At 36.8% G+C, this 14,320-nt stretch overlaps 1 pseudogene; it reads left to right on the top strand.

The window, feature by feature from the left end:
- The first annotated feature begins 239 nt into the window (after positions 1-239).
- LOC131502068 (pleckstrin homology domain-containing family A member 1-like) lies at positions 240-8,090 on the top strand (annotated as a pseudogene).
- The last annotated feature ends 6,230 nt before the right edge of the window (positions 8,091-14,320 follow it).

Here is a 14,320-nt window from a genome sequence, read left to right as displayed (position 1 = left end):
ACAATGGGCGCTTATCCTTACCCCAGTATTACAGATGAGTAAAATGAGACTCAGGGAGGTTAAATGACTTGTCCAGGTCAATTAACTAAAAGGTAAAACGTGGACTAGAACCTAGGCCTGACATCAATATCCATGATCTTTATGCTGTACTCAAAATTTGCAGAACCACGAGACTCCATGGACTGGGAATGAGGGCTCTAGAATCTCTGTCACCATGTGTGGGCTGAGGCAGCCCAGAAATGCATGTGCAGTGCCAGCAGTTCATGCCTGTGAAAGCGAAGCCACAACTGCATGGGAACTGTGGTGGCTGGAAGCCTGTGGATGGGCGGAGGACTGCAATGCAGTTTGGCAAGAAGAGCAGACAGGCAAGGTGTGAGGTGACTGTGGGTCTGCTGAGGAGTCAGCGGGCACTGGGCTCGCTGAGTCAGAAGTGGATTCTGCCCTGTGCCATAGAATCATCATACTTTTTTTTTTTTTCAACGTTTTTTAATTTATTTTTGGGACAGAGAGAGACAGAGCATGAACGGGGGAGGGGCAGAGAGAGAGGGAGACACAGAATCGGAAACAGGCTCCAGGCTCTGAGCCATCAGCCCAGAGCCTGACGCGGGGCTCGAACTCACGGACCGCGAGATCGTGACCTGGCTGAAGTCGGACGTTTAACCGACTGCGCCACCCAGGCGCCCCTAGAATCATCATACTTTAATGGTGCAGATGACCGGTGCAAGAGTTGAAAGTGACTTGCACAAGGTCACCCAGTGTAATATTCAGGCTCATGAGTACCTAAGTGAAATGTCAGAATCACATTTGTGATTTTATATGACATTGAGGAAAATGATAAGTGAAATTTCTTCAAAGGTACTTCATAATGGATACCAGAGAAGAATTTTTTTTTAAGTTTTTACTTAAATTCCAGTTAGTTGGGGCTCCTTAGTGGCGCAGTTGGTTAAGCATACAACTCTTGATCGGCTTAGGTCATGATCTCACGGTTTGTGAGTTCCAGCCCTGCATCAGTCTCTGCATGATGGTGCAGAGCCCGCTTGGAATTCTGTCTCTCTTTCTCCCTGCCCCTCCCCTGCCTGTGCTCTCTAAATAAATAAATAAATAAATAAATAAATATTCCAGTTAGTGTAGAGTGTAATACATTCATGTGTCCAATATAGCGATTGAAAACTTCATCCAGTACCCAGTGTTCATCACAAGTGTACTCCCTAATCCCCATCACCTATTTAACACATACCTCACCCACCTCCCTTCTGGTAACCATAAGTTTGTTCACTATAATTAAGAGTCTATGTCTTGGTTTGCCTCTCTCTGTTTTTTTCCCTTTGCTCATTTTGTTTCTTAAATCCCACATGTGAGTGAAATCATATGGTATTTGTCTTCCTCTAACTTATTTCACTTACCATAGAACATGCAGGGTACATGTATCCCTTTGAATTAGTATTTTTTTATTCTTTGAATAAATACCTACTAGTACAATTGCTGGATATTAGGAAAGTTCTATTTTTAATTTTCTGAGGAATCTCCATACTGTTTTCTACAGTGGGGGCACCAGTTTGCATTCCCACCAACACTGAAAGAGGGTTTCCTTTCTCTACATCATCGCCAACACCTGTAGTTTCTTGTGCTGTTGGTGTTGGGCAAGTCTGACAGGTGTGAGGGGATACCTCATTGTAGTTTTGATTTGTATTTCCCTGATCAGTGATTTTCAGCATCTTTTCGTGTGTCTGTTGGCCATCTATATGTCTTTGGAAAAATGTCTTTTCATGTATTTTGCCCATTTTTAAATTGTATTATTTGTTTTGTTGGGTGTTGAGTTTTATGAGTTCTTTATATATATTAGATACTAGTCCCTTACTGGATATGTCATTTGCAAATATCTTCTGCAATTCTGTAGATTGCCTTTTAGTTTTTTGGTTATTTCCTTTGCTGTGCAGAAGTTTTTATTTTGGTGAAGTCCCAATAGTTTATTTTTTCTTTTGTTTCCCTTGCCTCAGGAGATATATCTAGCAAGAAGTTGCTATGGCTGATGTCAAAGAGGTCATCACCTATGTTCTCTAAAATTTTTATGGCTTCAGGTCTCACATTTAGGTCTTAATATATTTTGAGTTATTTTGGGGTATGGTGTAAGGAAGTGGTCCAGTTTAATTCTTCTGCATGTTGCTGTCCAGTTTTCCCAACATCATTTGTTGAAGAGATTGCCCTGTTCCCTTTATTTCCTGCTTTGTCAAGGATTAATTGACTGTATAGTCGTGGGTTTATTTCTCGGTTTTCTGTTCTGTTCTATTGAACAATGTATCTGTTTTTGTGCCAGCAGCATAATGTTTGGATCACTACAGCTTTGTAATATAACTTGAAGTCTGGAATTGCGATGGCTCCAGCATTGCTTTTCTTTTTCAAGGTTGCTTTGGTTATTTGGGGTCTTTAGTGGTTCCACACAAATTTTAGGATCATTTATTATAGGGATTGCATCCAATGTGTAGATTGCTTTGAATAGTATAGGCATTTTAGCAATATTTGTTCTTCAAACCCATAAGCATGGAATGTGTTTCCATTTCTTTGTGTCCTCTTCAATTTCTTTCATTAGTGTTTTATAGTTTTCAGAATACAGATCTTTCACGTGTTTGGTTAGGTTTATTCCTAGGTGTCTTACGGTTTTTGGTGCAATTGTAAGTGGTGTTGATTTTTTAATTTTTCTTTCTCCTGCTTCATTATTTGTGCATAAGAATGCAACAGATTTATGTACATTGACCTTGTGTCCTGTGACTTTACAGAACTCATGTATTAGTTCTAGCAGTTTTTGGGTGGAGTCTTTTGGATTTTTCACATAGAGTATCATATCATCTTTGAAGAGTGAAAGTTTGATTTCCTCTTTGCCAATTTGGATGCCATTTTTTTCTTTGGCTTTGCATGATTGCTCTGGCTAGGACTTCAAGTATAATATTAAATAACAGTGGTGAGAGTGGACATCCTTGTCACGTTCCTGACCATAGAGTAAAATCTCTGTTTTTCCCCATTGAGAATGGTATTAGCTGTGATTCTTTTCATGTATAACTTTTATTATGTTGAGGTATATTCCCTCTAACCACACTTTGTTGAGTGTTTTTAGCACGAATGGATATTGAACTTTGCCAAATGCTTTTTCTGCATCTATTGAAAGGATCATATAGTTCTTATCTTTTCTTTTACTAATGTGGTATATCACATTGATTGATTTGAGAATATTGAACCAGACTTGCAACCCAGGAATAAATCCCACTTGCCTGTGGTGAATGATTCTTTTAACGTGCTGTTGGATTCTGTTATTTATTTATTTACTTATTTATTTACTTACTTATTTATTTAAATTTATATCCAAGTTAGTTAGCATATAGTGCAACGATGATTTCAGGAGTAGATTCCTTAATGTCCCTTACCCATTTACCCCATCCTCCTCCCACAACCCCTCCAGTAACCCTCTGTTTGTTCTCCATATTTAAGCATCTCTTATGTTTTATCTCCCTCCCTGTTTTTATTGGGAATGTTTGTACCCTTGTTCATTGGGAATATTGACCTATATTTATGTTTTTTAGTGGAGTCTTTATCTGGTTTTGGTATCAGGGTAATGCTGGCCTCATAGAATGAATGTGGAAGTTTTTCTTCCATTTCTATTTTTTGGAATAGTTTCCGAAAAATAGGTATTAACTGTTCTTTAAAGGTGTGGTAGAATTCACCTGTGAAGTTATCTGGCCCCAAGCTTTTGTTTTTTGGGAGTTTTCTGATTACTGATTCAATTTCTTTGCTGGTTATCAGTGTGTTCAAGTTTTCTATTTCTTCCCATTTAAGTTTTGGTAATTTATGTGTTTCTATGAATGTATCCATTTCTTCTAGGTTGTCTAATTTGTTGACATATAGTTTTTCATCATATTTTCTTATAAATGTTTATATTTCTGAGGTGTTGGTTGTTATTTCTCCTCTCTCATTTGTCATTTTCTTTATTTGGATCCTTTCTCTTTTCTTTTTGATAAGTCTGGCTAGAGGTTTATCAATGTTATTAAGTTTTTTCGAAGAACCAGGCCCTGGTTTCCTTGATCTGCTCTATTGTTTTTGTTTGTTTGTTTGATTTTTGTTTTTTGTGTTTTTTTGTTTTTTTTTTTACTTTCTATATCATTTATTTCTGCTCTGATCCTTATTATTTCCTTCCTTCCACTGGCTTTAAGCTTTGTTTGTTGTTCTTTTTCTAGCTTCTTTAGGTGGAAGGTTAGGCTGTTTATTTCAGATTTTACTTACTTCTTTATATAGGCCTGTATTGCTATATACTTCCCTCCTAGGACCACTTTTGCTGCATCCCAAAGGTTTTGGACCACTGTGTTTTCATTTTCATTTGTTTCTATGTATTTTTTATTCCTTCATTGTTTCAGCATGTTGTTTAATCTCCATATATTTGTAATCTTTCCAAAATTTTTCTTGTGGTTGACTTCTAGTTTCATAGTGTTGTCATCAGAAAAGGTGAATGGTGTGGTGTCAATCTTTTTGTATTTGTTGAGACCTGTTTTGTGACCTACTATGTGATCTGTTCTGGATAATGTGCCATGTGAACTTGAAAAGAATGTATATTCTGTTGTTTCAGGATGCAATGTTCTAAATATATCTGTTAAATCTATCTGGTCCAGTGTGTCATTCAAAGACATTGTTTCTTTGTTGATGTTGTGTTTAGATGATCTGTCCATTGATGTAAATGGAGTGTTAAAGTCCTCTACTATTATTGCACTATTATCAATTAAATCCTTTATATTTGTTATTAATTGTTTAATATATTTGAGTGCTCTTATGTTGGGTACATAAATATTTATAATTATTATATTTTCTTGTTGGGCTGTCTCCTTTATGATTATATAGTGCTCTTCTTTGTATCTTATTACAGCTTTGTTTTAAAGTCTACTTTGTCTGAAAAATGTTTTGCTACTCTGGCTTTCTTTTGACATGCATTTACTTGATAAATGTTTCTTCACCCCCTCATTTTCAATCTGCATGTCTTTATGTTTAAAATGAGTCTCTTGTAGGCAGCATATAGATGGGTCTTTTTTTATCCATTCTGACACCCTATGTCTTTTGATTGGAGCATTTAGTTCATTTACATTCAAAGTAATATCGATAGATACGTATTTAGAGCCATTTTATTACTTGTTTTATCATTGTTTATGGAGATTTCCCTGATCCTTTTTTGTCTTTGTCACTTTTGGTATTTCCTTTCTATTCAAAGAGTCCCTTTTAATATTTCTTGCATGGCTGGTTTAGTGGTCATGAACTTAGTTTTTGATTGTCTGGGAAACTCTTTATCTCCCCTTCTATTCTAAATGATAGCCTTGTTGGAAGGAGTATACTTGGCTGTAGATTTTTCCCATTCACCACATTGACTATATCATGTCACTCTCTTCTGGTTTGTCAAATTTCTGTTGAGAAATTTCCAGCTAGACTTATGGGTCTTCCCTTGTAAGTTAAGGACTTCCTTTGTCTTCCTGCTTTTAACGTTTTTTCTTTATCACTATATTTTGCAAATTTAATTACAGTATATGTTAGTGTTGGCCTTCTTTTGCTGATTTTGGTGGGGGTTCTCTGTGGCTCCTGGATCTATATACGTGTGCCCTTCCCCAGATTAGGGAAATTTGCAGCTATTATTTCTTCAAATAAATTTTCTGGCCCCTTTTCTCTTCTTCTGGGACTTCTATAATACGAATATTATTATGTTTGATGGAGTCACTGAATTCCCTAAGTCTAGTCTTGTGGTGCATAATTCTTTCTATCTTTGTTCTGCTATGTTATTTTCCATTATTTTGTCTTCTGTGCCAATAATTCATTCCTCTGTTTTTTCCAGCCTGCTGTTCATTGCGTCAGACCTGTTTCCAGTCTCACTTATTGCATTCTTCATGTAATATTGCACTTCAATCCGATTGATTCTTTTTTAACTCTTTTATCTTTGTGGTAAGGGACTCCCTGATGTCTTCCATTTTTCTCTCGAGTGAATATCCTCATGATTTTTGCTTTAAATTCTCCATCAGGCATGTTACTTATATCTGTTTCACTTAGATCTCTGACAATGGACTTATCTTAGTCTTTCATTTGGGATAAATTCCTCCATCTTCACATTTTGTCTAAGTCTCTGTCTTCTTTTCTGTGTTAGAAAAGCCAGTCTTGTCTACAGCTCCTGAAAGTAATGGCCTTTGAAGAAGAGGTCATGTAATGCTTAGGGCTTACCACTTCAGGGAATGCCTCTAGTGTATGTTGGGTGCACTCTGCTGTTGTGTTGTGGTTGCTCTGTCCTTCAGACCAATCATCTGCAGAGGCTCTCCTTGTCTGCTGCAGGCAGCATTTGGTCCCTGGCCTAAATGTGGCAAGTTTTAATAGGTGTTCTCTGGTCTGCTTGTGAAAAGAGATTTGGCACCATCTCCACCAGAACTGAAGCCCTGCAGAACTCTGGTTGGGGTATTTGGTGTGGGTAGTGGTTTGTGCTGGTCTTCTGGGGGAGGAACCTGCCATGTTGAGCCTGAGACAAGCATGACTTAAAGGGCAGTCCTGCTAGAATGCAGGGTGATGAGGCTTAGTTTAAGCCAGTTAGGCATCAGGTATTGATGCTGTGCTACTTTCCCACAGATAGCTCTCTGTTGATGTTGAGGGACAGGATAGGAAAATGGGTCAGCTAGCTCCTTTTTTTCCTGGAGAAGTATTTCCATGAATGCTGCCTCTCAGGGACACTCTATGAGAAGAACAGTCTCCCCACTATGTTTCCCAAGCATTATTCAGATTGCTGTTTCCATGCTGTCTGACCCTGTGTTGTTTGCCTGCCTTCTTTCCAGGAACATCACCATGCCCTCTGGCTTCTATCCTCCCCAAACCTGCTGACCTTTAAGACTCCAGGCTTTATGCCCTGCTGGTTTCAAGAACTCATGAAATTTAGCCCTTCTCATTTTCCAAGCCAATGGCTTTGGGGAAACATTCCTTTTATGTGCTTCCCCATGTGCTCCTCTCTTTCTCTCTTGCCCTTCTCCATAACTTAGTCTTCCTCCTCTCTGCAGCTCCCACAATCCATTTTTCCCCTAAATCAGGTCTCCACACTTCTTACTTTCTTTTATGTGGCCTCTTCTCTTCCTTTATTTGTAGAGTTTTTTAATGTAGGTTTTCTGGTTTATTTCTTGGGTATTTAGTAGGAGAAACTGATAGTTATCTAGTTGTGTTCATGGACAAGGTGACCTCCTACTCCATCACCATCTTCCTCTGTCCAGAGAAGATTGTTTTGTATGGATAATACACACAACCTATATTCTGGATCATCATGCATTGGAACCATTAATATTTTGTACATTTCAAATGTTAGCAATACAACTAAGCTAAGATCAAAGGCCGAGTTCTGTTTTGTTGTAAATACATGGATGAGGAAATATTTCCTTACAAGCTAACAATCAGCAGGATCTAGTAGAATGGGTAAATGTGTTAAACTAAGCTATAAAAATTAAATTTCAAAGGCAGTCAGATTCACAGCTTCATTCTGATAACCTAAGTTGCCAGGGTGAATGTGGGAAGAAGTAAGTGTCTTAGAAAACTGATGTTAGTGATGTACCCATCGTTACTCCAACTCAGTAAGAAGTAAGTAAATGTGAAAGTATGACAAATAATTTGAAGTGGTCATGAAGCTTTCTTTGCTTTACTCTGAAACCACCTTCAGATAGTGCAGTTATCAAAGCTGAATATTGTGTTAAGCATGGAGTAGTGATGAAACAACTGGAAGAGAAGATTTTTTTTCTATTGGATAAAAACACAATAGGCTATTTCAAATCTTGACTGGAGAAGGAAATTTTCCTGACAATACCACTTAAAGAGGATCATGAAGTACAAGAATGTAAGAAAAGCAATGTAATGATAAGGGGCAATTATTTTTGAAATTGTAATATCATCTTGAACTTTCTATGTGCAGGCTAAGAGCCCTGAAAAGATGCATAGTTGTATTAAAAAAAATCTCTGTTGCCACTGTAGCACAGTAAGGACCTTGCCAATCAGCATCTTCTATGCAGAAGACTGGAACACTGTTGAATCCTTGCATACAAGGTTATACATGAAGAACCAGTGAAGGAAGCATGTATGTGGGTTGTCATGCAAATGTGCTTTCTTACTAAAGATCTGGGACTTAGTACTTACAACTGATCATAGAAAGTTGAATTAACCAAACTGCCTTTTAACAGTTATGGTAACTGACTTTGTTAACACTAATGCAAACTATTTCACTACAGTAATCAGGTTGTATATGTATATTTTAAAAATATATATAAATTATGAATAAATGCAACTTTCTTAATTGGAAAAATCACAGGCTGTTTTCTAAAGATTAATTTACTGAATTAGCCTTAGAGTTTCAACTTCTATGTTTTATGTATTTTCAAATTTTTAATACCATACCACTTGTAATGTACCTTTGTTCTAATAGTATGTGCAAACTCATGCATGCATAAGCATTGGATAAACTTTACATTACTATAGTTTGCATGGAAGTTTAGAAATATTTTTAATGTTTTAATTTTAGTTTTGAGAGAGAAAGACAGAGACAAAGACAGAGCATGAGCAAGGGAGGGCCAGCGAGAAAGGGAGACACAAAATCCAAAGCAGGCTCCAAGCTCTGAGCTGTCAGCACCAGAGCCCCACACAGGACTTGCTTGAATTCACAAACCATGCGATCATGACTTGAACCAAAGTCGAACGCTTAACCAACTGAGCCACCCAGGCGCCCGGTTTGCATGGAGTTTTAAATCTCAGGTGAAATTTAGCCACCTCATAGGAATCTTGTGTTTTGTTAATTTGTACCATTTTGTTTTCAAAGTCACTAGTGTCATAAATAAATACAATACACTAGGAACTGTATGACAGTGCATTTGGAATGGTCATATTTAAGGAAATATTTATATTTGATTTAGTTGGAAGCAAATTAAAATTAATATTTACAACTGATAGTTATTTCACTGAAGTTTTTTTCACCACAGTTTTAATAAATGATTAAATATGTACCCTTTGCTACATTTAAAATCTTAAGCCATGTGATTGTGTGAGATATTCAAAACTAAATAAATATAATTAAAATGAAAGGTGAAAAGACTATGCTATTATTGGTTACAATGAAATTCAGGGAAGAATAACTAAGTTTGTCAGACTGCCAGGCAAAAGAATAGGTGTGAAAAATGTTGAGTTCTGTTGATTAAAGAAATATGACAATGGAATACTACGTGGCAATGAGAAAGAATGAAATATGGCCTTTTGTAGCAACGTGGATGAAACTGGAGAGTGTGATGCTAAGTGAAATAAGTCATACAGAGAAAGACAGATACCATATGTTTTCATTCCTATGTGGATCCTGAGAAACTTAACAGAAGACCATGGGGGAGGGGAAGGAAAAAAAAAGGTTAGAGAGGGAGGGAGCCAAAACATGAGACTCTTAAAAACTGAGAATAAACTGAGGGTTGATGGGGGGTGGGAGGGAGAGAAGGGTGGGTGAGGGGTATTGAGGAAAGCACCTGTTGGGATGAGCACTGGGTGTTGTATGGAAACCATTTTGACAATAAATTTCATATAAAAAAAAGAAATATGATATTTGGGGGTGCCTGGGTGGCTCAGCCGGTTAAGTGTCACTTCAGCTCAGGTCATGATCTCATGGTTCATGAGTTTGAACTCCACATAGGGCTCTGTGTTGACAGCTCAGAGCCTGGAGCCTGCTTTAGATTCTGTGTCTCCCTCTCTCTGTCTCTCCCCCTCTTGCGCTCTTTCTCTGTTTCTCTCAGAAATAAACAATAAAAAATTAAAAACGAAATATGGCCTTTATTTTCATTTTCTGCATTTTAATTTTCTTATCTTTTTAAAATATGTGGGATAATTCTTAGTGTTGATTGAGAATATACACTGAAATAAAGGGATAAAATGGGTAGGCCCCTTTTAACACAGCTTAGTTGGAATTGGAATATTGCATTCCAGTTTAGGCTGACTGATTCTTCAGGTGGCAAAGTCGCCAAATTTGGCTTTGTTAACAAGAACTGGTTTCTTAGTGGACATGATTGTTGACTGTCATCGCTTTAAACTCACTCCTAGACTCCATAGCCCAATGGATAGCGCATTGGACTTCTAAACTCACTCCTAAAAATTCATTGTTTTGGACTGAGAATGACAAATACCATATGATTTTACTAATATGAGGAATCTAAAAAAAGACAATTGAGTAAACAAACAAAAAGCAGAATCAAACCTATAAATACAAAGAGCAAAGTAAAGGTTGCCAGGTGGAGGAGGGTGGGGGGAATGGTCAAAATGGGTGAAGGGAAGTGGGAGATAAAGGTTTCCAGTTACGGAATGAATAAGTCATGGCAATAAAAAGAACAGCATAAGGAATATAGTCAATGATATTATAATAGTGTTGTATGGTGACAGATGGTAGCTACACTTGTGGTGAACATAACAAAATGTAAAAACTTTTTGAATCACTATGTTTTACACCTGAAACTAATGTAACTGTGTGTCAACTATACTCAAAAAATTTAAAGAAAAAACAATAAAATTAAAATGCATTGATTTAGGAAGGAACTTTCACATGCATGCTGCATGGCTCATGCTTCTGCTCTGTGTGTGTATGTCTTATTTGTTTTTCAGAGAATAAAGTCCCACACTGAATTACTAAAAAAATTGCAGAACCATAATAATGATTCAAAGAACACAAAACATTAACATAAATATAGTTTAATTTATTAGGCTGCATGGTGGGTGCATGGGTTGAATTGTACATTGTACAATTCTGTATACATTTTTTAAAAATTAAAATAAATTGATTTTAATGAAGTTGAATGCAAGCTTCCTTTTCTGTTGGGTTTAAATATTCAAGCATCGGCATCTCTATTTCTATTACATAGTTCAGGTAACAAACCAATTATTATGAGCAATAGGCTAGCCATTGTGCTACATGCTTGGGGTACAAAAGTGAAGACACACATAGTCCCAACCTTTTCTAACAGTCTAGTGAAACAATAAAAATAATTCACATTGGTTCCATGTCTATGACTTATTTATGAGTGATAGAAGTATTTTAAATGGACCTTATTTAATTTTCACAATAGTGTTATGAATTAGTATTAATTTCACCCTGTTACTGAGATTTAGACAAATTAAATAACCTTTATAAGCCCCAAATCACACAGCTATCAAATGGCAGAGCTGGAATTTAAAAGCACGTTGGCCTGGTTCACCATGATGTTAGTCTTTCAAAACACGTCATTTCAATATCAGCAGGGAACTCCCACATAATGTAGGAGGTGATACTACCTAACAAGCTGCATGGATGCTGTGAGTGCCAGAGGACAGGCGCTGTGCCCAAGCATCCAGGTATGATGTCAGGAGACACTGCCAAGGAGACACATGATGAACAAAATATTCCTGTGCTTCCTTTAAAAGATCAAAAAACTGGTGAGGTAGCTCTGACTTAGAGATTTACAGTAGTAATCTCAAGAAATACCAAGAGTTCCCTCAGAGAAGGTCCTAGCGAAGGAGACTTCATACCGACCATCAAGCACAGGCTCAGGAATTACAACAGTGTGTCTTCCAGTGCTGTAATAGCCAGCATGAAGGAGAGCACAGTGTCTTCATTCTGCATTTCATCTTGATCTGTTGCCTAGCCAGACTTATACTTGATTTTTTTCTCCCCTCCCCCAAAACTGAAGAACTTTATTGAAAACTATGACTGGTAGAAACTCCAGATTTTTGCTTTAAAGTCAACTAACAACATCTTCCAGATTTCCCTAGCACTGCACATTCTTGTCTCTATTTTAAAAACTTTGAGATCCAAAACCAAATTAAAAACTTAGGTGGCAAAATCCTGCTCAAAGATCTAGCTCTCATACTATTTATTTTTCTAAATTTCACATCTATACCTTTTATCCCTATATTCTCTACGCTATACATCACTGTGCATTATTGATTTTATAACTGGAAGAATGCACCCCTTAATCACCTTTACTTATTTCACGCGCCCTTCTACCCCCTCCACTATGGCAACCATTGTTTGAGTTTGTTCTCTATAGCTATCTATGTTCTCTGTATCTATGACCAAAACTCCTAGATAGTTTGTAAGTTTGTTAGATTGTTAGTCTTGTTTTTTAGATTCTACATATAAGTGAAGTCATACAGAATTTCTCTATTTGACTTATTTCACTTAGTATAATACCCTCTAGGTCCATCAATGTCGCAAATAGCAAGATTTCATTATTTATGACTAATATTCCATTGTACGCATATACTACATCTTCCTCATTCATTTATATATCAATGGACATTTAGGTGGCTCCCATATCTTAACTACTGTAAATAATGCTGCAATAAATTTAGGGGTACATATGCCTTTTTGAATTAGTGTTTTCATTTTCTTTGGATAAATATTTAGAAGTGGAGTTTCTGGGTCGTTATATAGTTTTATTTTTAATTTTTTGAGAAACCTCCATACTGTCTTCCATAGTGATTGCACCAATTTGCATTCCCACCAACAGTATATGAAGGATCCTTTTTCTCCACATCCTTGCCATTCTGATAGGTGAGGTGATATATCAAATTGTGGTTTTGACTTGTATTTCCCTGATGGTTAGTAATGTTGAACATCTTTTCATGTGCCTGTTGACCATGTGTATGTCTTCCTTGGAAAAGTCTATTCAGGTCCTCTGTCCATTTTTTAATCCGTTTATTTATTTATTTATTTTACTGTCTTTTCTTTAATTTTATTTTTTAATTTACTCCAAATTAGTTAGTATATAGTGCAATGATTATTTCAAGAGTAGATTCCTTAATTCCCCTTATCCATTTAGCCCATCCCCCTCCCACACCCCCTCCAGTAATCCTTTGTTCTCCATATTTATGAGTCCCTTATTTTTTGTCCCCCTCCTTGTTTTTATATTATTTTTGTTTCCCTTATGTTCATCTGTTTTGTCTCTTAAAGTCTTCATATGAGTGAAGTCATATATTCGTCTTTCTCTGACTGACTAATTTGATTTGAGTTTTATGAGTTATTTATATATTTTGGATGTTAGCCTCTTATTGGATACATCATTTGCAAATATCTTCTCCCACTCAGTAGGTTGCTTTTTGGTTTCATTTTGTTTCCTTAACTGCGCAGAAGCTGTTTAGTTTGATGTAGTCCCATTTGCTTATTTTTGTTCTTGTTGTCTCTGCCAAGTGGCAAACATGCAAGATGGCTTCCAGCCATAAAGAGCTCATTGAGACTAGGCAACTGGAAGAGATGTTGAGGCACACACCATAGGCGATTTTGGTCCACAGTGAGTACTAGAGGTAGGTGTTGCAGTTGGTTATTAGCTAATCAAAAATGACACAAAGCTCTATGACAAAATTTTGGGCAAATAATGTTTAAGGCATTGTCACTAAGATCCAAACATTGGAGCTTTACAGGGGACCCAGTGGCTTCTGGAATCACCACTATGTTATTTGAATGAAAATACACTTCCACAAGGTTTGGAAGCTTCTGAGCAAGGCGTTTTGGACAATTCAGATGTCATGACTGAATGTATCCCATCAGGCACACTACAGCACTACATCTTGTCAAAATTGGTCTATTTCTTAGTGCTGGTGGAGCCAGGGCTATGGATGCAGGTGGTACTGGACAGCAAGCCCTCTGTTTTGTTTGTGAGTTTTGTTTCTGTGGCAATCCACTTCCAGTACCAGTAGCTATTTTAGTCAGGCTGAGCAATATTAGATTGTTGTAATAAAATACACAAAAATCTCAGTGGTTTAACATTTATTTCTTGCTGATTGTACATGTTTTTCATGGATCAGATGGGATATTTTCTCTATATTATCCCTATTTGGGGACATAAGATAATGGAGGCTACAACCTCTGAATCCTCACCAGTTACAGCAGCAGGAAGAAGAAAGCATGGGAAACATTCATCAATTCTTAATTGCCTCCAACATAAGTGACACTTTTTATTTCCTTTTATATTTCATTTATCAGAGAAAGGAACATAGCTATGTCTAATTTCAAGAGGGCAAGGAAATGTGACACACCCCATTGCATAGAATTTCTCATATTTGAAGTTAATGAATAGTAGTAATATTTACTGTATATTTAATTAAAATAAATATTAATAATTATTTGCCTTATATGGCATATGTAATCCATAAGCAAACTCTGTCAACTCTACCTTCAAACTGTATCCTGAATCTGTCCACTTCTCATCTCCTGCAATATTAATCTCTGTCACAGATGAGATTTCAGAAAACAGATGCTAAGATGAAGTTAAGAGTGCAAAAATTACATTGC

This window comes from Neofelis nebulosa, chromosome X (genome assembly GCF_028018385.1).
Source record: "Neofelis nebulosa isolate mNeoNeb1 chromosome X, mNeoNeb1.pri, whole genome shotgun sequence".
NCBI lineage: Eukaryota > Metazoa > Chordata > Mammalia > Carnivora > Felidae > Neofelis > Neofelis nebulosa.
Note: the sequence above shows the minus strand (reverse complement) of the source record. Positions and strands in the feature narration are given on the sequence as shown.